Here is a 25214-nt window from a genome sequence, read left to right as displayed (position 1 = left end):
TCACTTAGTTCCTTTTCTGGGGTTTTGTCCTGTTCCCTTACTTGGAATGTATTCTTTTGCCTCCTCATTTTGCCTCTTTCCCTGTGCTTGTGTCTACGTATTAGGTAGGTCAGCTACGTCTCCTGCTCTTGGATAGGTGACCTTATGTAAGTGATGGCTTAGGAGGCTTCCAGTGTGCTTCCCTCAGTTCTCAATGTTCCAGGGTGGCCCCTATGTGGGCTACGTGTGTCCTTCTGTTGTGGCCTGTTAGCTCTCCCTATAGGCACCCAGGGAGGCTGAGTTATGCTCCTGGCCAGCTGTTGTAATGCTCAGCTGCTTGTAGTTGTTGTGGGCCCTTCAGTCTCTTTATCAGGTGTGGGGAGCCCCAGCACAGTTGGCTGCAAGTTCTAATACCACATTTGTGTTGCAGTATTTCTTTTAAGTGAGTAGGCCCCCAGTGTGGCAGGTTGTTAGGCTCAGGGCCTTAGAATTGCTGTAAACCTCTAGCCTATTAGGTCTCTTGTCAGCTCTCTGAGGATTGCAGCTGGGTGGGGCTGGCCTCAGGCACAGGAGCACCCAATTGTTTCAGGCTTTGGAAGGTGGGGCAAACCTCCTATGTGGGTCTTTGAGAAGCACAAGTCTTCTGCAGCTGACAAGCCCTGCCGCCCAGAGGTCCACACACACAGTCAACACAGTCCTGCCCCGTGTGCGCACCCCGACCTCCCCAAGCGGACCCAGTCTCTCCACGGCGGGAGCCCCACACACTCCGCCACCACCCCACACTCTCCACCCGCTCCTTGTGCACACCCTGCCCCGCTCAAGTCAGCTCAGTTGCCAGGCTGCAGAAAATCCAGTCACCAATCTATGCAGGCCCACACGTTGCCTGAGGGCTTGTTGTTAGGTGGGGCCAGTCTCTAGGGTGGGCTGCCTGCCTTGGCTGAGCTGGATTAAATTGGTGCTCTAGCGGGTGGAGCAGACCCTGGGCTAGCAGGCCTCAGGGAGAACTCCAATGGCGTCTGTGTCAGCACGCTCACACCAGGCCACAACAATGGCCGCCGCCAATGTCCCAGTCCCTGGAGAGGTCTCACCCCTCACCGAGATGCACTCAGGGCCTATTAGGTGAGTCTCTTGTCACCAAAGCAGTGTGCACCTTTCTTTCTGGTGATTTTAGGATGCTTTCTGGCACGGGTGAGTTTGTGCGCGGGCCCTTTAAGAGCCAGTTTTAGTTTCTTTGTGAACCGGGTTTTCTGGGGGTGCTCCCCAATGCTTTAGTAGCAGGCAAGGTCAGATATTATGCCACTGGTGTCGATTGTGCTGGGTCCACAAAATGCCCACAGCGGGGGCGCTCCCCGGCTCAGGGCCCCGCGCCTCCAGGGAGGGTGCGTACCTGTGAGCTGCTCCCGGCGGCCGTGACGCTGGCGGCTTGTGAAGGCGGCGTTTTTCCTCTCCAGAAGGGAGTCTCTGCCTCTTCCACCCCAGTTAGGATTGTCCGTTGTTGCAGGAGTTCCTCTTATCCAGTTTTCAGTTCTGTCTCAGGGGTAATTTTTCCACGAGTAGTTGTAAATTGGCTGTGTCCACGGGAGGAGGTGAGTTCAGAGTCTGCCTACGCCGCCATCTTGACTCACAATTCAATAGTTTTTAATATATTCACGGGGTTGTGCCTCCATCACCACAACCAAGTTTAGAGCATTTCATCACTACACAAAGAAACCCTGTGCCTTTTAGCAGTCCCCCCCGTTTCCTCCCCTCAAACCCAGCCCTAGGAAACCTCTAATCTACCTCTGTCTCTATGGATTTGCCTGTTCTAGATATTTCATCTAAATGGAATCATACAATATTTGTTCTTTGTGTCTGGCTTCTTTCACTTGCCATAAAGTTTTCAAGGTTCATCCATGTTGTAACATGTATCAGTACTTCATTCCTTTTTATTGCCAAATAATATTCTGTTATATGAATATACCACATTTTATGCATTCATTCATCAGTTGATGGATGTTTGGGTTGTTTCCACTTTCTGGCTATTGTGAATAGTGCTGCTATGAGCATTCACGTGTAGCTTTCTCAGTGGACGGATGTTCTCTGTTCTCCTGGGTATATCCCTCGGGGTGGAGTTACTGGGTCGTACGGTAACTCCATGGTTAACTGATTGAGGAACTAGGACACAGCTGTGTTATTCTCAACTCCAACAACTGCACTCGCACCTGAAGGGTGTGCCTGAAACCAGCCCAGGGGAGGGACGGGGCGTTGGTTCTCACAAAAGTTGGTTGGCCATTCCTGGTCATCGCCTTCAGACAGTCAGAAACATCTTTCTTAGCAAATTGTTGGGGGTGAGCAGTTCTAACTAATGACACTTTATTACTAAAAAATATTTTGGAGGTTAACATTGTTTTGCTGCTGCTTGAAGCAGTAACTTCACACAGGCACACACACACACACACACCCCTCCTCTGGGAATCAGACCGTCAGAATTAGCCATTTAGTTTATTCTCGGTGGGAGGAGAGAGTCAGAATGGGAATAAGTGGATTTCTTCCTTCATAAGCAAAGGGAAGTAGCTTTGATCCCCCTTCCCAGGATCGAGGCAAATCCACTGGTTGCCCTGTTACAGCTGATGATGCCTGAGAACGGCACGGCCACTCTGTTGAGCAGTGGCCACTGGGCTGTCAGTGCCCGGTTGTGGATGCACGGCTGCCCCAGAGCCTAGAAAGACCCAGAGTCGGCTTGACAGGCCCTGACGCCCCCACTACACCCCCCATGTGTGTCCTGTCAGCAGGGAGATGGGCTGAGGCCTCTCTGAGGAAGCGGGCTGGGCCTGGCCAGGTGCTCCCCCTTCCCAGTCAGCGCTTAGATGACGGCAGACTTCCAGGTGGGAAGTGCAACATCCTGGAGTCTTCAGGGCCTGTCCAAAGATCCAGATGTTTGGCGCTGACAGCCCCCAAACCTGGGTGATTGAATCTGACACTTTTTTATAGCGTGTAGGCACAGCTGTCCAAAGGAAGCTCGTCTGCGTTCACTCCTTCTCTCCCGGCTCGGGTGTGCTGTGGGTTCTGATTCCAGTAGTCTTTTGGCAGCTCTTTCTCCCATTCTTACCCTGGGAACAACTCAAGAGTCCCTCAACCCCATAAGAAGGGGGTAGACTGGGGGCCTGGCCTATTTGATGGAGGGGCGGGCAGGGGGTATGGATGTAATAGTGCTTTGGAGGGGGGAGTCCTGCACTGGATGGGGGTTCAACCAGACAATCTTTGAGGTCACTTTTCATTCTAGGCTTCTAGGACTCTAAAGCCAGTTCAGCAGACTCCCCTCCTAGAACCCAGAAAGAGGCACTTCCTTAGGAGGCCTTACAGGGGTCAAGAGACAGAGGATGATGGTTAGAAGAGGTCCCAGAGGAGACCCCCGCTTAGTCTCTTTTCTCCTCCCAATTGCCCAGCATCCCTGAGTCCCCATGTGACCCGCTGGACAGACCACCTGCCTTTCCCAGAACACACTGTGCTCTTTGCTGCCCTCCTTCCTTCCTTGGCTGCCTGTGAGCTACAATATCCTTCTTGGCTCAGCTCCAATGTCCTCCCTCTCTGTGGCCTTCTGTGAGTACCCCAGTAGAGCAATTGCTTTCTCTTCCATAAGCCTGGGAACGAGGGCTGCACTTCCATGACAGCATTCATCATCTAGCTTGCCCCCAAGGACAGGGGTGGGGACCATCATCTCCATGGCTTCCTCCCCAGCCCAGAACCCGGAACAAGATAGCAATGTGATAGCTCCATGCAAGTCTGTTGACATGAAATGAAATGAGAATCTGTTGGAGGGCAAAGAAGTGGTGTCGGAGTCAGGAGGAAGGAGCACATAGGAAGAAGGGGAGAGGGGTCATCGGGCGGTGCTGAGGCCGTAAGCTGCGCACCTGCAATTTGGGGACCCTTAGACCTGCATCCTCCGAGGTGTTTTTAAAAAACCACTACAGTGCCAACCTTAAGAATTAGGAGATTACACTTAAAAATCCAGATATCCAGCATCTAGTAAAAAAATCAGACAATCCCAGTAAGAGACACCATTGCTGGGTGGGGGCTGCCCCCTCAGCCAGGCCCCGTCCCACAGCCTTTCCCTCCGAGGTTTCTGACCTGGCCCTGTGGGCACCGTGTGCGTCCCCCCCCGCCACGCTGGGAGGTGCTAAGAAGGTCTTTGCCTTGAGATAGGCCAGATGGAGAAGAACCTTCCCCAAATTTTACTTGGGCCTGACCAGGATTTTAAATCACACCCAGAGCTGCCCTTCAGCTTCCCCAAAGGAAAAGAGCCCTCAGAGTGCAATTCGGAGCAATCCTGGCAGCCCCGGGGGCCTGTATCTTAGGTTCTCTCTGGGCAGACCCGGCTGCAGCTCTGCACAGCGTTGCTTCAATGTTTGCCCTGCTTTCTAGAAAACCAGGGTGGGCGGCCTCCCGGGTCCTCACAGGTATGTGTGAAAGTTGTGACCGTCCCTCAGCCTTCTCCACAGACTAAAAAATCTCGTCCCTTCAGTTTCACTTCCTGCTGATGTCTGTTCATACAAGTCCATTTAATGAAATTTAATTTATTTTAGTTAAAAAAACATCAGTAAGGGTGAGGATGGGGGGGGAGGGAGGATTCCGGAGGGGCTCCAGGACACTCGTGGGGGGTGACGATGGGCTCACTCTCTTCCCTGTGGCCATGGGTTCACGGAGGCCCACTTGGGTCTAAGTTGTCAAATTGTGCGCTTGAGAGAGGCACAGCTTGTTATATGTCCATTATATCCCAATGAAGCTTGTGAAAAAAAACAAAAAACAAGAAGCACCACTTGAATTTAGTTAAAAGGTGGATGGCTTCAGCGTGGAACCATAAACCTCATTAGCCTGGTGGCTCCACTTTGGACGGTGTGCTGGGCATTTGGGAGAGCGAGTCAGTAGTGAGGGGCCCAGGGCAGGGATCAGAGGCCCAGGGGCCTGGGCGGGTCCTGGTGCCCCCTGGAAACCCTGCCTTTCTCTCGCCTCTTCCCCCTTGTCCCCTCCTGTCCCCTCAGAAGGAGTGTTCCTCCAATCCCTGGTGGGTGTTAACAGCCCCCAGCTGAGGAGGAAACCCCAGCAGATCCTGAGTCCAGAGGCTCCTCTCTGGAAGCAAAAGGCCTGGGGGGACACCCCCCAGCCCCACCCCCAACCCGTGTCCTCTGGGAGCGGCCCGCTAGCGGGGGCCTGCTCCCCACTGCAGCCATTCCCAGGGGCTCTCAGGGCTCTGTTTTTCTTTGCTGAAGCCCACAACGTACAAATCGATAACAAGCGTCTACCAAATAGCTTATCTAAAGAAATAAAAATGAGCGGCCTTATACCAGCAACAAGAGGTTAACTCCACTGGGCACTCCTCCTCCCTCCTCCTGCCCACTCGGTCCCCCAAAGGCTGGCGGGGCAGGCAGTGGACCGGCTTGGGTGGTCGGCCTGCCAGGCAGGCCCTCCCCATTCCAGGTACTGTGGGCAGCCTGGGGATCGCTGCTCTCCATCTCCCTAATGAACTCTGACTCTCCTGGAAAGCATTTGTTTGCACAAAGTGTAACTCAGGGAAGAGTGGGCGAGTGGAGAAAGAGGGTTGCCAGGCCCACTGCTGCTGTCCCGAGGAGCCCCTGGGAAGGCAGGGACAGTGCGCTCCAGGCAGGCTTGCCCCTTCTGCAGCGGGGGCTGCAAGAGGCGCCTGGGCTGGGCTCAGGCTGCAAGGCATGCTGGGACCTCCACTGTGGGTGGCCACAGGCCAGAGGGAGCTGATCTCAATGCAGGACATGCCTTTAGCGGAGGGGGCATCAGTCCTCTACCCTGTATCCAAAGGGGCTGGATGCCCTTGGCCTTGTTCTGGCCATCCCAATGGTCCTCAAGGGGTCTGGGCTCCTGGGGGCAGGGGCGAGGGTAAGGAGTCAGTATCCTAATCAAAGGGCAAGAGTGCAGGACATGGGTGCAGCCCTTGGGGTCTTGGGGAGAAGAGGATGACCAGGGCTTGGCAGGACCTGGCCAAGCCGGCAACATTCAGCACAGGAGATCTGGGTCCAGATGCAGATCCTTTGGTCCTGTCCTTGCTCTCAGCTTGTCTGTCCCATCCCTGTACCCCAGCCACTCATCATACAAGCAGGCACATCACCCCATCTGCCCTGTGCCCCCTTCCCAGCCCAGCTCCTGTTTCCCCACTTTTGGACTCGTTTTCTCCTCCTGGACTTGACTCTGAGAACCACTTCTCAGCTTTGAACATTCACTGTCCCATAGACCACAATGCAGCCTGTCCCAGTGGCTACTCAGGTTCCGCCACCAGCCCAGCTCAGCTCTGGACCCAGCCCTGTAGCAAAGGCCGTGCAGATGATGCTCACAACTTCCCTCAGGCCCACAAGGGAGCCCAGTGAGAGGAGAGCCTGGTGGCATAAACTGGACCAGCACCCAGCACACAGCTGGCAGCTCAGTGGCAGCTCAGGCCCCAGCTCACCCCAGGCACCTCCCTACCAAGCAGTGCTGGGGGTCCCCAGTGGGCCCCGCCCTGCTCTGGATTAAGCCTAGACTTGGCAGTGGTGGTTGAAGAGGGCATTGGACAGAGCCTGTGGGAACTGGCCTCAGTGACCATTTGGTTATCTATTGCTTTGTAGCAAATCACCCCAAAACTTAGTGGCTTAAACCACCCATCGTTTACCACTATTATCTGTCTCAGTTCTGGGGGTCTACTGGCAGTTCTGGCCTGGCTCTTCTCACTCAGGGTGTTTCGTGGGGTTGCAGTGAGATGGTAGCTGGGGCTGGAGTCATCTTGAACAGCTTCTTCACTCACACGTCAGGCAGTAGATGCTGGCTGTCAGATGGAACACCTCCAGGTGGCCCCTCAATGTACATGGGCTCCTCACAGCATGGCAGCTTGTTTCCAAGGACAAGTGTCCCAAGAGAGAGCCTGGCTGAAGCCATCTTGCCTTTTACGACCTTGCCTCCCAAGTCATGCTGCATTATTTCTGCCTCCTCCTACTCGTCAGACGAGAGTCATTCAGCCTGGCCCAGATACAGAGAGAGGAGAATTAGACTGTGCCTCTTGATAGGAGGTGTGTCAAAGAATATATGGACAGGTTTCAAAACCTCCTGAGTGACTCCCGCTGAGCTTCACCTGGAAAAATAGGGCGTGGAAACTGAGGGCAATTTCCAGGAGTTTATCCTGCCTCATTGCCTGTGGGAAGCCCTCCAGAATGTTCTGCTCCAAGCTGGCTCTCCTACTGATGATACTGTTATCATAACAGGCTTGCAGGAGCTCAAAAACGTCTGCTCATAGTGGGGCCAGCCTGGTGGCATAGTGGTTAAGTTCATGCGCTTGGCTTTGGCAGCCTGGGGTTCCCAGGTTTGGATCCTGGGTGTGGACCTACGTACTGCTCATCAAGCCATGCTGTGGCGGCATCCCACATACAAAATAGAGCAATATGGGTAGAGATGTTAGCTCAGAACCAATCTTCCTCAGCAAAACGAGGAAGACTGGCAGCACATGTGAGCTCGGGGCCAATCTTCCTCACCAAAAGAAAAGAAAAAAAAACCCAAAAAACAAACGTCTGCTCATGGGGCTCAGACACTGGAGATTCTTTAATGGGTTTGACTGGCCTTCTCGGTGGGTGCTTGCTCACCTGGGCCGGGGGTCACACACTCAGTTCACAGCACAGTGCTCACCTGTCATGGGGAGGGCAGCCCTGCTGCTCCCAGGCGCCAGTGCCCTCCTCTGGGTTCTTGACTTTCTAGGGGAGGAAAAAACTTTTCCTCCACCTTGTTAGGTCTATACCTGGAGACCTACAAATTAAACTTACAAAAGACATGTTAACAAGAGAAAAGAACAAGTTTAATTACATGTGCGTGCACAGGACTTCACAAAGAAATGTGACTCAAGGAAGTGCTTAGAATTTGGAGTTTGTACACCATCTTACAAAGCTGGAAAAAGAAAAGACAAAGGAAAAGTGTTTGGGGCCTCTTGGGAGGGTGAATTGTGGTAAGATAAATATGTGGGGGAAACTCATAGAAGATAACAGATATTTCAGTAAGGTTTGTTTATGCAGATTCAAGTTGGTACAGTTGCCAGTAATAAGTGTGGTCTCCTCTTCCTGGTGTGGGGGAAGGGAGGAGAGCACCTCACAAAGAGAAATTCACGTCCTGCCTTTAGGCAGTCAGGGGAGGGTAGAGAGATTTTTCTGTCTGCTTTTTCTCGATTGCCTTCAGCTCAAAATAATCCTTCTGCCAAAGGGGCACATTTTGGGGTGGCATATTCTGATCCCCTTCCCCTTCCTGCCACGGTGCCTGCAAACCTCCCCACCATACTGCCTTCGCTCCAGGGGAGTGTACACAATGGTGTCTGGGGTCAGACAATGTAGGTGAGATTCCTAGCTCTCCCCTTACCAGGCGTGCACTCTCAGGCAAGGCCAGCCAGCTGCCTGAGCCTGGACTTCCTCTTTGGTAAAGCAGAGGGAATCACAGGGCCTACCTCCTAGGATGAGAGAATATCCAGCACGTAGCAGGTCCTCCATACGCATCAGCTAGATGTGTTAAGGATAACATGCACTAGAAAGGGGGCAGTGATGATAACGGTGATTTCTGAGCATGCAGCACGTCACCCCAAACTCTGGTGGATGTGGTCTCATTGAATCCTTACAGCCCTCGCATTGTGTGGAGGAGGACGTGAAAGCTCAGGCCAGGGCCTGGCCCAGGTCACAGAGCCTGTGGCCGTGGCTCAGGCTCCCAGTCCCACATGGCTGCTGCCCTGGGCAGTGCTGCCCTGCCATGGCTCACTAAGGCAATGAACCCTGGTGTCCCTTGATGGTGCCCCCAGGCCCCAGGAAGGTGTGGATGGATAGGGGGAGGTTTGCAAAGGGCTGGGGTGGCCAAGGTGGGAGCTCTATGTGGCCAGAGGGTGGTCCTGAGAATTGGGGGTTACTCTGAAGGCAAGGCAAGAAGGGGAGACAAGAGCAAGGCTGGGAGGGAGGCCCAGGGGCCAAGAGAAGAAAGAACCAGAAAAAGGCAGGTAGCTAGAAGGGATGAGATGCAGGGGAAGAGCAGGTTCAGAGAGGTGAACCCCCAAGAGGACAGAGAGAGAGGGCTTGGTCATCCCTGGACCAGTCGGCACATAAAGCTTGTGTGCGCTGCAGCACATGGGAAGCTACAGCTGCTGTGTCTCCACAGCTGGCAGCTCTGTCCAGGTGCCTACTGAGTGGACATCAAGAGAGCAGGAGAAGGAGGCCCGGCCGGGTGCCACACTGGGTAAGGTGGGCCTGCTGGGAGTCGTGAGGAGCCCGAGGGGGAGAAAGAAAAGGAAGTGGGCCCAAATGTGGGCAGAGTGGGCTCCAGGTTGGTCACTGCACAGAAGAGGCAGTGCTCCAGGCCCTCTGCCATAGAATAAATGTTTCTATCCCCCCAAAATGTTAGATCCTAAACCCCACTGTGATGGTACTTGAAAGTGGGGCCTTTGGGAGGTGATTAGGTCAGGAGGGTGGGGCCCTCAGAAATGGGATTAGTGCCCTTATAAAAGTGATCCCAGAGAGCTGCCTCACCCCTTCCCTCACGTGAGGACACAGTGAGACTTCCCAGCCTCCAGAACTGTAAGAAATAAATGTTTGTTGTTTAAGCCACTTGTCGATGGAATTTGAGTTAGAGAAACTTGAACAGACCAAGGCACCCTCTGACCCAATTTGCTCATTTGGGGAGGAGTGTGGGGCCATGGGCACATTGTTCTCAGGTCTGACCATCCCGAGTGTTGGTGAGGGGTGGAGCAAAGGGGGCTCTCCCACTGCCCATGAGAAGAGAAGCATTGTGGCCACTCTGGAAACGAGTCTGCAGTACCTACTAAAGTGGAGAAATGCACCCCTGTAGCCACAATTCCACTCCCGGGCATATTTCCACTAGGCACTGTGCACAGGCGTGCCCAGCAACAGGATGAGGATGTTCGTGGGGACCGTGTTCCTAAGAGCCAGACCAGAAACAACCTCAAGTCCACCAATAACAGAAAAGACAAAGAAATGGTTCACAGAGAGAGGTAACTATGTTAAAATGAGGTCATTAGGGTGGGTCCTAATCCAATTTGATGGGTGTCCTTATAAGAGGAGGAAATTAGGACACATACATGAACAGAGGGAAGATCACGTGAGGACACAGGGAGAAGGTGGTCACGTGCAAGCCAAGGAGAGAGGCCTCAGGAGAAACCAGTCCTGCCAACACCTTGATCTTGGACTTCCAGCCTCCAGAACTGTGAGAAATAGATTTGCGTTGCTTAAGCCCCCCAGCCTGTGGTGCCTCATTATGTCCGCCCAAGCAGACTAAGACAATAACCTTCAGTCCTCCAGGCCTGGGGAGTAGGCGACTCCATCTCATCCATCTCATCCTCACCATCCCACCCTCCATGAGGGTGTCACCTCGTTGGCTTTTACCCTGGGGTGGAACCTCACAGCTCATCTGGGCCAGATCTCTGCTCTCTAGACCGGGAGGTGAGTGGCTTGCCTGAGGTCATGCAGCTCCTTGCTGATCTACTGCTACTACCGAGGCAGATGGTCCTACAGGTAAAGGGGTGGGAGCAGAACTGGGGCAGGTGGCATGATCCTGTGGGCATGACTCTCAATCCTCGCTGAGTATCAGAATCACGAAATTCAAAAACATATCCTGCTGGATCCACCCAGACCAATTAAAGCAAGAGATCAGAAAATGGGGCCCAGACTTGTGTGCGTGTGTGTTTTCTTTTTAAATTTCCCCAGAGGGTCCTAATGGGCAGCTAGAGCTGAGCAACCCTCCGAAGGGATGTTGTGGGTACTCAGTGGCTGCCCCTCTGCTCTCCTGGTGCCACTTTTTGTGTTAGTTGAATGTGCTGCTTGATGCCGGCCCTGTGGACTTCCCTACATCCTGTTGCTAAATCCTCGTTTGGCAATCGATACTGTCAACATGACTTTTCCATAGAAATATCTCTGTGGTTTGGTTCTTCATGTAGAAGTCATGTGCCCTTTCCATTGTTGTAACCGATTTCTCCAGGCAGATTGAACATGGGCTCAGGTCCCTCCCTGAGCCACACCTGCTTCCTTCCCCACACACCCAGGTGGCATGAAGTCAACTGCTCACTCTGCGTGTGCAAGAGTAGAGACTGAAAGGAGAACCCACCCAGGTCCAGTTTCCCCACACAGCCAAGAGGAAAGCCAGGCTGGGCCAGACCCACACAAAGGGTGGTGTGGAGGAGACAGGCAGACCAGGGTCTAAAGCTTGGCCCTGCCACTTACTAGAGGTGGGCTTTGGGCCAAGTGGCCTTACATCGGTGAGCTTCAGTTTACTCCTAAGTAGAGTGAGACCAGCAGCACCAGCTCCAAGGACATGTATATGCCTGGGGCAGCATCAGGAAGCCCTCACGGCATCTTAGTTGGTCCTAATTTTTTCTCTCCTGTCTTGCACCCTTTTGGCATCTGATGATCTCCATCTTTGTACTCATCGGAGGAGGTTCCCATATTTCTAACGAGGATGTCCTCCCAGGGCTCTCCCCCGGCAGTTCCCCACCAACCTCTGGACACTCCCTCTCCTGCTTTTCCTACTGAGATCCTCCGGAGTCAGTCTCTGCCAATCCCACAGCATGCTCCAAGGCTGGGATGAGAGGGACGGAAGGGGGCCCTGGGGCAAGTGGGCAGGATGGAGGGCTGTAGCAGCCATCTCTTGGCCACCTGGAGCATCCCCTGCAGCAGCTCTGGGATCCCAAGCTGGGGCTGCACACTGCACACCTTGCATTTTCACTCCCCAGCTGTCAGGACATACTGGGGGAAAGTAAGCTCATCAGTGCTGGTGAGCTGGGCAGTGCCTTTGTGTGGGTTACAGAAGGTGCCCCCACTAGGCAGCAGCAGCCCATGGACACGGCTTGGCAAGTTCGGTATGGGCTGGATTTCAGCTCCAATTTGCCTCCTTTGGCACAACACAACTATACAGGTGAATAGAATGGTCCTGAAGGTAACTGGCATTTAATCATCAGATGAGGAAACTATTTCTAGCAAGAGAAACTCCAGTTCACTCCAAAGCCTAACTTGGGGTCTGTCTCTTCCCCCCTCCCTCACTCCACATCTAGAGTAGGAAGTCCTTGAGGGAGGTGATGGCCCTGTGATTCATCTCCAGGTCCCCTCGCTGCCTCACAGAGAATGGAACTTTGTGGTATCTGTGCCTGCTTCTGCTGTGATATTGTGCTTGGTCTTGAGTCAGGATCTCTCAGCACATGCACAGTACCTGTCTCTCCTGCAGATAATAACTATAAGCAATGAGGAAAAGAAAGCAATGACCTGGAGGCATTGGAGAATGAACAAAATCAAGAAGATTCTGGAAGGGTGATAAACTCGACAGGAGGAGGTTCTCACTTAGTCTAATAGAAATCTTCAGTTTCTGGAGCAACCACAGCTGCTGGAACTCCAGAAAGGAGAGATAGAGAGATAGGGAGCCCAAATTTGGAGTATAAGCTCTACCCAAATCCCCATGTGACCCCCGAAAGATGCATGCATGCAGCAGGTTCAAAACAGTGCAGCTAAAGATTTTTTAAAAACTGTAATCAACCACCTAACTTTATGCCTTCAGGAACTAGACAATAAAACCAAACCAAACCCAAAGCTAGCAGAAGAAGGAAATGATAAAGATTAGAGCAGAGATAAACTAGAAAGAGAATAGAAACACAATGGGGAAAATCAAAAAAACCAAAAGTTGTTTCCTTGAAAATATCAACAAAATTGACAACCTTTAGCCAGATTAACTAAGGAAAAAAGAGAGAAAATACAAATAACTAAAATGAGAAAAGACGGGACATGAGAATTAATTTTAGAGAAATTAAAAGGATTATAAGAGAGTACTATGAACAATTGTACACCAAAGGGATAACCTAGATGCAATGTATAATTCCTAGAAATATACAGCCTACCAAGACAGAATCATGAAGAAATGGAAAATCTGAACAGACTTAGTAAGGCAATTGAATCAGTAATCAGAAGTCTCCCAACAAAGAAAAGCCCAGGACCAAATGGCTTCACTGGTGAAGTCTACAAACATTAAAACAAAAATTAATGCCAATTCTCCTCAAACTCTTACAAAAAATTGAAGAGGAGAGAATACTTCCAAACTCATTCTATGAGGCCAGCGTTACCTTGATACCAAAGGCAAAGAGACTACAAGAAAAGAAAACTACAGACCAATATCCCTTATGAACATTGATACAAAAATCCTCAATAAAATACTAGCAACAGAGTCCAACAGCATATTAAAAATATTATCACCATGACCAAGTGGGATTTATTCCTAAAATGCAAGAATGGTTTAACATATGAAAATCAATCAATGTAATATACCACAGTAATAGAATAAAGGAAAAAAAATCCATATCATTATCTCAATTGACGCAAAAAACACATTTCACAAAATTCAACACTCTTTCATGATTAAAAAAAACCCAACATTCAAAAAACTAGGAATTGAATGAAATTAACTCAAATAATAAAGGCCATATATGAAAAGCCCACAGCCGTCATCATACTCAGTGGTAAAAGACTGAAGGCTTTTCTTCCAAGATCAGGAACAAGACAAGAATGACCACTTTTACCACTTCTATTAAATACAGTACTGGAAGTCTTATCCAGAGCAATTAGACAAGAAAAAGAAATAAAATGCATCCAAATTAGGACAGTAGAAGTAAAATTATTTCTGTTCATAGATGGCATGAAAACGCTAAAGATTCCACCAAAAAACTGTTAGAACTGCTAAACAAATTCGGCAAAGTTTAAGAATATAAAATCAACACATAAAAGTCAGTTGTGTCTCTATACATTAACAATGAACAATCTGAAAAGGGAATTAAGAAAACACTTCCAGTTACATACATCAAAAAGCATCAAATTACAATAGCATCAAAAAGAGTAAAATACTTAAGAATAAACTTAACCAAGGAGGTGAAAGAATGTACACTGAAAACTACAGAACATTGAAAAAAGACAAAAATCAATAAAAAGACATCTTATGTTAATGGATTTGAAGATAATATTTTTAAGATGTCAATACTATCCAAAGCAATCTACATATTTAATGCAATCTCTATAAAAATCCTAGTGGCATTTTTGCAGAAACAGAAAAATTCATCCTAAAATTCATATGGAGTCTCAAGGGGCCCAGAATAGCCAAAACAATCTTGAAAAAGAAGAAGAAATTTGGAGGTCTCACACTTCCTGATTTCAAAACTTATTACAAAGCTCCATGAATTAAAACAGTGTCCTACTGGCATAAAGACAGGCATATAGACCAATGGAATAGCATAGAGATCCCAGAAATAACCCCCCACATATATGGTTAAATGCTTTTCCACAAGGGTACCAAGGCCATTCAATGGGGAAAGGACAGTCTTTTCAACAAACGGTGTTGGGAAAACCGGATGGCCACACATGAAAGAATAAAGATGGTCCCTTACCCTATGCTATATACAAAAATAACTCAAAATGGATCAAAGACTTAAACATAAGACCTAAAACTATAGAACTCTTAGAAGAAAACATAGGGTAAAATCTTCATGACATTGTATTTGGCAATGCTTTCTTGGACATGATACCAAAAGTACATGCAACAAAGGAAAAATAAATAAATTGGACTACATCAAAATTTAAAACTTCTGTGCATCAAAGGACATAATCATTAGAATGAAAAGGCAACCTACAGAATGAGAGAAAATATTTCTAAATCATGTATCTGATAAGGGGTTAATATCCAGAATATATAAATAACTCCTACAACTCAACAACAAAAACCAAACAACCCAATTAAAAAATGGGCAAAGGACTTGAATAGACATTTCTCCAAAGATATACGAATGGCCAATGAGCACATGAAAAGATGCTCAACATCACTAACCATTAGGGAAATGTGAATTAAAACCACAATGAGATACTACCTCACATCGATTAGGATGGCTACTATTAAAAAAAAACAAAACAGAAAGTAACAAGTGTTGGTGAGGATGTGAAAAATTGGAAAATTTTCACACTGTTGATGGGAATGTAAAACGGTGTAGCTGCTGTGGAAAACGTTATGGTGGTTCCTCAAAAAATTAAAAATAGAATTATCATAGGATTCAGCAATTCCATTTCTGGGTACATACAGGCCTATCTCAGTAAATAAAGCCAATATCACAATAAAGTGAGTCTCACAAAGTTTTTGGTTTCCCAGTGCATATAAAAGTTATGTTTACACTATACTGTAGTCTATTAAGTGTGTAATAGCATTATGTCAAAAAAACCAATGTACGTACTTTAATTAAAAAATACTTTATTGCAGGGGCCAGCCCAGTGGTGTAGTGGTTAAGTTCGCACGCTCCACTTTGGCGGCCTGGGGTTCGCAGTTTCGGATCCCAGGCATGGACCTGTGCATCACTTGTCGATCCATGCTGTGGCAGGCGTCCCACATATAAAGTAAAGGAAGATGGGCACAGCTGTTAGCCCAGGGCCAATCTTCCTTAGCAAAAAGAGGAGGACTGGCAACAGATGTTACCTCAGGGCTAATCTTCCTCACAAAAAAAAGAAAAAAATACTTTATGGCTAAAAAATGCTAACCATCATCTGAGCCTTCAGGAAGTCATAATCTTTTTGCTGGTGGAGGGTCTTGCCTCAATGTTGATGGCTGCTGACTGATCGGGATGGTGGTTACTGAAGGCTGGGGTGGGTGTGGTAATTTCTTTTTATTATTATTATTATTTTATTGAAGTCACATTGGTTTATAACATTGTGTAAGTTTCAGATGTACATCATTATATTTCGGCTTCTAGATAGACTGCATCGTGTTCACCACCAAGTCTAGTTTCCATCTGTCACCATATATATGTGCACCTTTACCCCTTTCACCCTCCCCCCACCCCTTTCCCCTCTGGTAATCACCAATCTGTTCTCCATATCTACGTGTTTGTTTATCTTCCACATGTGAGTGAAATCATATGGTATTTGTCTTTCTCTGTCTGGCTTATTTTGCTTAGTATAATACCCTCAAGGTCCATGTTGCTGCAAATGGCATGATTTAATCTTTTTTACAGCTGAGTAGTACTCCATTGTATATAAGTATCATGTCTTCTTTATCCGTTCATCCACTGATGGGCACTTAGGTTACTTCCAAGTCTTGGTTATTGTGAATAATGCTGCAATGAACATAAGGGTGCATATATCTTTTTGAATTAGTGTTTTCATGTTCTTTAGATAAATACCCAGAAGTGGAATAGCTAGACCATATGGTATTTCTATTTGTAATTTTTTTGGAAATCTCCATACTGTTTTGCATAGTGGCTGCACCAGTTTGCTCATGAAAGGAAGAATCAATTGATGTGGCAAACTCCATTTTTGTGTTATTTTAAGACATTGTCAATGCAAACTTCATTGTTGTCTTAAAAGAAGACAGCAATGAAGTTTGCCGCATCGATTGACTCTTCCTTTCATGAGCAATTTCTCTGTAGCATGTGATGCTATTTGATATCATTTTACTCGCAGTAAAACTTCTTTCAAAATTGGAGTCAATCCTCTCAAACCCTGCCACTGCTTTATCAACTAAGTTTATGTAATAATCTAAATCCTTTGTTGTCATTTCAACAATCTTCACAGCATCTTCACCAGCAGTAGATTCCATTTCAAGAAACCACTTTCTTTGCTCACCCATAAGAAACAACTCCTCATCTGTTAATTTTATCATGAGATTGCAGCAATTCAGTCACATCTCTAAGCTCCACTTCTAATTCTAGTTCTCTTGCTATTTCCACCATATCTGCAGTTACTTCCTCCACTGAAGTCTTGAACCCCTCAAAGTCATCCATGAGTGTTGGAATCAACTTCTTCCAAACTCCTGTTAATGTTGATATTTTGACCTCTTCCTATGAGTCACCAATGTTCTTAACAGCACCTAGAATGGTGAATCCTTTCCAGAAGGTTTTAAATTTACTTGCCCAGACCAGTCAGAGGAATCACTATCTATGGCAGCTATAGTCTTACAGAATGTATTTCTTAAATAACAAGACTTGAAAGTTGAAATTACTCTTTGATCCATGGGCTGCAGGCATGAAAACAACATTAATCTCCTTGTGCATCTCCATCAGAGCTCTTGGGTGACTAGGTGCATTGTCCATGAGCAGTAATGTTTTCTGAGCAGTGGGTCTCAACAGTGGGCTTAAAATATTCAGCAAACCATGTTGTAAACAGATGTGTTGTCATCCAGGCTTTGTTGTTCCATTTATAGAGAACAAGAGTAGATTTAGCATAATTTTTAAGGGCCCTAGGATTTTTGGAATGGTAAATGAGCATTGGCTTCAACTTAAAGTCACCAGCTGCATTAGCCCCTAACAAGAGAGTCAGTCTGCCCTTTGAAGCTTTGAAGCCAGGCATTGACTTCTCTTCTCTAGCTGTGAAAGGTCCTAGATGGCATCTTCTTCCAACCGAAGGCTGTTTCATCTACCTTGAAAATCTGTTGTTTAGTGTAGCCACCTTCATTAATTGTCTTAGCTAGATCTTCTGGATAACTTGCTGCAGCCTCTACATCAGCACTTGCTGCTTCACCTTGCACTTGTATGTTATGGAGATGGCTTCTTTCCTTAAACCTCATGAACCAACCTCTGCTATCTTGAAACTTTTCTCTGCAGGTTCATCACCTCTTTCGGCCTTCATAGAATTGAAGAGACTAAGGGCCTTGCTCTGGATTAGGCTTTGGCTTAAGAGATTATTGTGGCTGGTTTGATCTTCTATCCAGACCACTAAAACTTTCTCCATATCAGCAATAAGGCTGTTTGACTTTCTTATCATTTGTGTGTTCAGTGGAGCAGCACTTTTAATTTCCTTCAAGAACTTTTCCTTTGCATTCACAAGGTGGCTAACTGGCACAAGAGGCTAGCTTGCAGCCCATCTCAGCTTTCAACATGCCTTCCTCACTAAGCTTAATCATTTCTAGCTTTTGATTTAAGGTGAGAGATGTGTGACTCTTCCTTTCTCTTGAACACTTAGAGGCCATTGTAGGGTTATTAATTGGCCTAATTTTAATACTGTGTGTCTCTGAGAATAGAGATGCCTGAGGAGAGAGAGACAGATGAGGGAATGGCTAGTCAGAGGAGCAGTCAGAACAAACATAATAATTATCTATTAAGTTCACTGTCTTATATGGGCATGGTTTGTGGCACCCCAAAACAATTAAAATAGTAATATCAAAGATCACTGATGACAGATCACCACAACAAATATAATAATGATGAAAAAGTTTGAAATATTGTGAGAATTACCATAATGTGACATGGTCACACGCTTGCAAATGCTTTTGGAAAAATGGTGCCAATAGACTTGCTTGAGGCAGAGTTGTCACAACCTTCAATTTGTTAAAAAAAGCAACATCTGCAAAGCACAATAAAGAAAAGTGCAATAAAATTAAGTACGCCTGTACCCAAAAGACTTGAAAGCAGAGTCTCCAATAGATATTTGTATACCTATGTTTATTGCAGCAATATTCACAATAGCCACAAGTTGGAAACAACCCAAATGTCCATCAATGAATGAATGTATAAACAAAATGTGGTATGTACATACAATGGAATAATATTCAGCCTTTAAAAGGAAGGAAATTCTGACACATGCTACAACATGGATGAACCGTGAGGACTTTAGGCTGAGTGAAATAAGCAAGTAACATAAAGACAAATCCTGTAGGATTCCACTTATATGGGTACCTAGAGTAGTCAAATTCATAGAAACAAAGTAGAATGGTAGTTTCCAGGGGCTGAGGGGAGGAGGAAATGGGAAGTTATTGTTTAATGGATATAGAGGAGTTTCAGTTTTGCAAGATGAAAGAGTTCCGTGGATGGATGGTGGTGATGGTTACACAACATGAACTTAACACTACTAAACTGTACATTTAAAAATGATTAAAATAAGGGGCCGGCCCAGTGGCACAGTGGTTAAGTTTGTGTGCTCCACTTTGGCTGCCTGGGGTTCGCAGGTTCAGATCCCAGGCGTAGACCTTCACACTGCTTATCAAGCCATGCTGTGGCAGGCATCCCACATAAAGTAGAGGAAGATGGGCACGGATGTTAGCCCAGGGCCAATCTTCCTCAGCAAAAAGAGGGAGATTGGCAGCAAATGTTAGCTTAGGGCTAATCTTCCTCACCAAAAAAAAAAAAAAAGATTAAAATGGTAAATTTTATGTTTTGTATATTTAACCACAGTTAAAAATTTTTAAATGATTTCTACAAAAAAAGAAATAATAGCCCCAAATTTGTAAATTTGGTAAATACCATAAATTTAGAGATTCAAGAAGCTCAGTGAACTCCTAGAAAAACAAGTACAAAGAAAACCAAGACAAGGTTCAACTAAGTGAAATTTCTGAAAACCAGTTTGTTTAAATAGAGAATCTTCAAATACACCAGGATAAAAAAGACACAATTCATACAGGGAAACATATTTGAATTATCACTGACTTCCCATCAGAAAGTATGGAGACCAGAGGGTATTTGAAAGTTTTAAAAGAAAAAATGGTTAACTCGGAAGTTTATATCCAGTTAAAATATCTTTTAAGAATAAAGGCAAAAAAAAAAAAAGATATCTTAAGATAAAAGAAAATTAGGAGACTGTATTGCCAGCAGAATTGTAGTACAGGAAATGCTTAAGGAAGTTCTATAGGTTGAAGGGAAGTGATACCAGATGGAAAATTGAATCTTTAGGAGGCAACGAAGAACATCAGAAATGGTATATTTCTGGCTAAATATAAACACTCTTTTTCTCTTAATTTTTTTAAAAATACATAGGACTCTCTAAAGCAAAAATTATAACAATATCTTGTAGGGCAATGTACATAGAGGTAACACATCTGACAAAAATAATATAAGAGAGAGAGAAATAGTGAGTGGACCTACATGGCTGCAAGGTGTCTATGTTTTATGTGAATAGTACAATATTAATAGGAAATAAATTGTGAAGAGTTAAGAATGTATAATGTAATCCCTTAAAAAGCACATAAAAATGCAGAGATGTAGCTAAAAGCCAATAGATAAATTGAAAAAAATACTTATACAACTTTTAAAAACAAGGGAGGATAAACAGATGAACAAAAACAGGCAGAACAAACCCAAAACAATTAAATGGTAGACCCAAATCCAACCATAACAATAAATGTGAACAGAATAAACAGTACAATTAAAAGACAGGTATTGTCATAATGGATTAAAAAGCAAAAAACCAACTATATGCTGTCTATAAGAGATACAACTTATATAGAAAGATGTGGATAGGTTGAAAGTAAGTGGATGAAAACAGATATACCATGCAAGCAGCAAGCATAATAAGACTGGAATGGCTATATTAATATAAGATAAAATAGACCAATCAGAGATAAAGAAGGGCAAATCACAACAATTCATTAGGAGAAATAATAATCATAGATATGCATAGGCCTAATGATAGAGCTTCAAAATACAGGAAGCAAAAATTGATAGAATTAAAGAGAAAATTAGACAATTCCACAAAGTTGAAAATTTTATCTCTCAGGAGTAGTTAGATAAACTAGCAAACAAAAACAAAACCTAAATAATTTTAGAACAATGTACCTAAAACTGCAGAATCTGTATTTTATTAAGTTCATATAGTTCACTCATTAAGATAGACCATAGGCTGGGTGGTAAAACAAATCTAAATAAATTTACAAGAATTTAAATCATACAGAATATGTTCTCTGATCACTATGGAACTAAATTAAAAATCAATACAAATAAGACGGCTAGGAAAACCCTAAATATTTGGCAACAAATAACACACTTCTAAGTAATCTATGAGTTAAAGAGCAAATCACAATGAAAATTTCAAAATATTTCAAACTGAATGATAAAAAAAAAACTACACATCAAAATTTGGGACTCAGCTAAGAAAGAATTTAGAGAAAAATTACAACTTTAGAAGCTTATATTAAAAAAGAAAAAAGATCTTAAATCAATGACCTAAGAATTCACTTTAAGAAGCTAGAAAAATAAGAACAAAGTAGAAGAAAAAAATAATAAAGAGCAAAAATGAATGAAATAGAAAATAATACAGAAAAATTTTAAAGCCAAAAGTTGGTCCTTTGAGAATATTAACAAAATGATAAATGCTAGCTAGACTTGGAAGAGAGACAGAGAGAGAGAGAACACAAACTAACAATACAACAACATCAAGAGTGAAAGAGGAGATATCACTACAAATCCTACAAACATTCAAAGAATAATAAGAGAATATAATGAACAGCCAGCATTATACCAAAAAATTCAACAGCTTAGAGGAAATAGACAAATTCTTTGAAAAATACAGCCAACCAAACCTAACACAAGAAACAAAAATTCCAAATAATTCTATGTTAAAGAAATTGAATTCTACTCATAAAGAAAACTCCAGGCCCAGACGGTTTCACTGATGAAGTCTATCAAACATTTAAGGAAGAAATAACACCAATTTTATGCAAACTTATTCAGAAAATAGAGGAGGAAGAAGCACTTTCCATTTTATGATACCAGCATAACCCTAATATAAATAATAACCTGACAAAGATATTAAAAAAAAAGGTAGAATGAAGAAGAAGAAAATTACAATCCAATGTTCTTCATTAACACAGAGGCAAAAATACTTAACAAAATATTATCCAAGAATATATAAGAAGGATATTACATAATGACCAAGTAAAGTTTATCCCAGTTATGCCGGGTTAGTTTAACATTAGAAAATCAATCAATTTAATTCATCATATTAACAGACCCATCCTCCCAAAAAGGGAAAAAATTCAATTATCTTAATAGATACAGAATGAACATTTAACAAAATTTAAAACATATTCACATTAAAACTCTCAGTACTGAGCAATATAAGGGATCTTCCTTAATCTGATAAAAAGCATCTATGGAAAACCTTCAGCTAACATTATACTCAATGGTAAAAGACTGAATGCTTTTTCCCTAACACCAGGAAAAGTCAAGGGGGCCCACCCTCTTATTTAGTTCAACATTGTATTAGAGAGCCTAGACATTCCAGGAGGCAAGAACAAGAAATAAAAGACATAAATATCATGCAGGTGATCCATTGTTTACATAGAAAAGCCTAAAATAACCTAGACATCAACTACTAAAAATAATAAGTATATTAGCCAATTTACAGAATACAAAGTTGTTACACAAAAATCAGTTGCAGCAAACAACTGAAAACTAAAATTTTAAATACAATTTCATTTAAATATCATCAGAAAACATAAAATACTCAGGAATAAATTTAACAAAAGACATGCAAGACCTCCATACGGAAAACTGTAAAACATGGCTGAGAGGAATTAAAGACCTAACTAAATGGAGATGTATGCCAGTTTCATGGATTGGAAGACTCAATACTGCTAACACATTGATTTTCTCCAAATTGATCTACAGATTCAACGCAATCCCTCTCAAAATTCCCAAAGTTTTTTTAACCAAATTGACAAACTGATTCTAAAATATATATGGAAATGTCATATAATTAGAGTAGCCAAAGAAATCTTGAGGAAAGAACAAAATTGTAGGATTTGTAATAGCTGATTCCATCACTTCTTTTAAAGCCATAGTAACCAAGACTATGTGGTACTTGCTGAGTATCCACAGATAGATTCATGGAACAGAATAAAGTTCAAAATAGACACACATTTATCCAGTCATTTGATTTCTGACAAAGGCGAAGTAATCCAATAGGAAAAAAATCTTTTCAAAAATGGTGCTGGAATAACTGGGTATCAATATATAAAAAAGAAAAAAATCTTGATCCTTGTTTTATACTACACATAGAAATTAATTTGAAATGGACCATACATTTTTTAGAGGAAAATATAATGGAATATCTTCATGGCTTGAGGGTATGCAGAGGTTTCTTAGACAAAACAGAAAGCAATAACAACAAAAGAAGAAACTGATAAATTAGACTACATCAGAATTAAAGTCTTCTGCTCATCAAAAGACACTGTGAGGAAAATGAACAAGCAAGCCACAGAGTGGGAGAAAATATTTACAAAGTATATATCTGACAAAACACTAGTGCCCAGGACACTTAAAATACTCCCACAACTTAATAACAGAAAGACAAACAAGTTAATTTAAAAATCGGCACATACGAACAAAAGGAAAGCTAGAATAGTAATATCGTCACACAAAATAAAATTTAAAAAGCAAAAGTGAAAGTATTAAAAGACACAGAGTTACATTTAGTATTAATAAAATGAACAACACACCTACAGAGAAAAATTAAGTCCATAATTATAGTAGATGTTAGAAAACCTCTAAAAAATTGAAATACCAACTAGACCAAAAAATACCAAAGGATAGAGAATGAATAATATAATTAAAAACTTGATAAAACTTTGCATCCAACAACCAAAAAGCACATAGAACAGTTATGAAAATTGATCACACATTTGACCACAAAGAAAGTCTCAACAAATTCCAAATAACCGACATCATGCAGACTACATTCCCTCTTCATGATATAATAAAATTAGAAATCAACAGAAAAAAGTTACCTGAAACATTCCATGTTTGAAAACTAAAAATCATACTTTTAAATAATTCACAGATTAAAAAGGAATCATAATGGAATTATAATTTTTTAACAACATGAAAATAAAACTATTACCTATCAAAAAATATGGAATATAGCCAAAATAATACTTAGAGGAAAACTTACAGTTTGAATATATTTAGTGGAAAATAAGAAAGACTGAAAAAAAATGAGCTTAGAATAAATAAAGGAGTAGAAATTAATGAAATAAATGAAAATCGGGGCAGGGGAGCATAGATAATAGAGCTGGTTCATAAAACCAAAAGTTCTTAGAAAAGACTAATAAGATTTTTAAAAAATCCTTTAACTGGACTAACCAACTGAAGATGGTTTAAAAAAATCTGGCAATTAAAAAAGGAAATAACTACAGATACAGAAGAATTTTTTTAATCAAGAAAGATATGAACAACTGTGTGTTAAAACTTTTGAAAAAATGAAAATATAGAACATATATTGACAAAACTGATGGAAGTAATGGAAAATTTGAATATATCAATAACTTAAGAAAATCAAGTGGCAATCCACAACCTTTCACTGATTTTTTTAGGTATATTTTTATCAAATTGTCAAAGAAGAGATAATCTCTATTTTTACAAGTTATTCTACATAATAGGAAATAAATAAAGCTGTTAATTTATTTTTGAGGCAAAAATAATCTGGATTAAAATAAAAACTGGATAGTCTCCCTAAGAAAAGTCTCCACAATCTCACTTAGGAATATAATTGTAAAAATGCCACAGGAAACATTAGCAATTCTAATCCAGTAGTGTACTAAAATAATAATTTTTCATGACCAAGTCAGGCTTTTATACCAGGAATGCATAGATGGTTCTGACATTGGAATAAATGTAGATATAATTCATCTTATTAATTAAAGGAGAAAAGTCATAAAGGCCTCTGAAAAGATACAAAGCATTTAATAAAATTTAAAACCCATTCACAAGAAAATTTATGGCACTTACACATAGAAGGAAAAATTTCGAAAATAACAATTGGTAGTTATCAAAAACCTACTGCAGACAGCATATCGAATAGTCAAACAACATATTTAATAGTGAAAAAATGCCTATTATCCACTACTATTTAGTATAGGACTGGAGTTCTTAAATGACATATTAATCTGAGAATAGGAATTAGAAAAGTAGACAAACTAGCTGATATGATCATTTACATAAAAAAAGAAAAAAAAATGATAAAATAGAATTAGTAAGACAGAGAAGAAAGGTATATAGATACAAAATAAAGTTATAAAAATCAATAATGCTGCTTTAAATGTGCAATAAGTAACTAGAGATGTAATATTTAAAATTTCACAATTGCAAAACCTAGGCATATAACATCCAGAAATAAATCTAACAAAAATGTACACACTTTATGGAGATTGTTACAAAACACTGAAAGACATAAAAGAGAAAAACGAAGAATTAGATATCCTCTGTTCATACATAGGAAGACACAATATTGTAGAGATCTAGTCAGTTTCCCTCCAAATAAACATGTACATTAAGTGCAATTTCAATTAAAATTCTTTAGTTCTTTGATTCATCTTGGAAAACTGATTCTAAAATTCATATGAAATAAAGGAATTTGAATAGCTAAATCAATTTTGAACACGATCATCAAAGACAACATCACCCTACCAGACATTAAACCATTTTACAAAGACAAAGTAATTAAAATAGTGGT

The 25214-nt window shown here is 43.0% G+C and overlaps 1 long non-coding RNA gene across 1 annotated transcript in view; it reads left to right on the top strand.

Annotated features, from left to right (window-relative positions):
- The first annotated feature begins 870 nt into the window (after window positions 1–870).
- LOC147917664 (uncharacterized) overlaps window positions 871–25214 on the top strand; it is a 49107-nt gene continuing 24763 nt past the window's right edge. The window contains exon 1 of the long non-coding RNA XR_015551742.1: window positions 871–1098. This is a non-coding gene — a long non-coding RNA (uncharacterized LOC147917664). The remainder of the gene's footprint in view (window positions 1099–25214) is intronic.

Source organism: Ceratotherium simum, chromosome 3 (genome assembly GCF_057802395.1).
Source record: "Ceratotherium simum simum isolate JZ-2026a chromosome 3, ASM5780239v1, whole genome shotgun sequence".
NCBI classification, from domain to species: Eukaryota; Metazoa; Chordata; class Mammalia; order Perissodactyla; family Rhinocerotidae; genus Ceratotherium; species Ceratotherium simum.
This window is presented reverse-complemented; position numbering and strand designations above follow the sequence as displayed.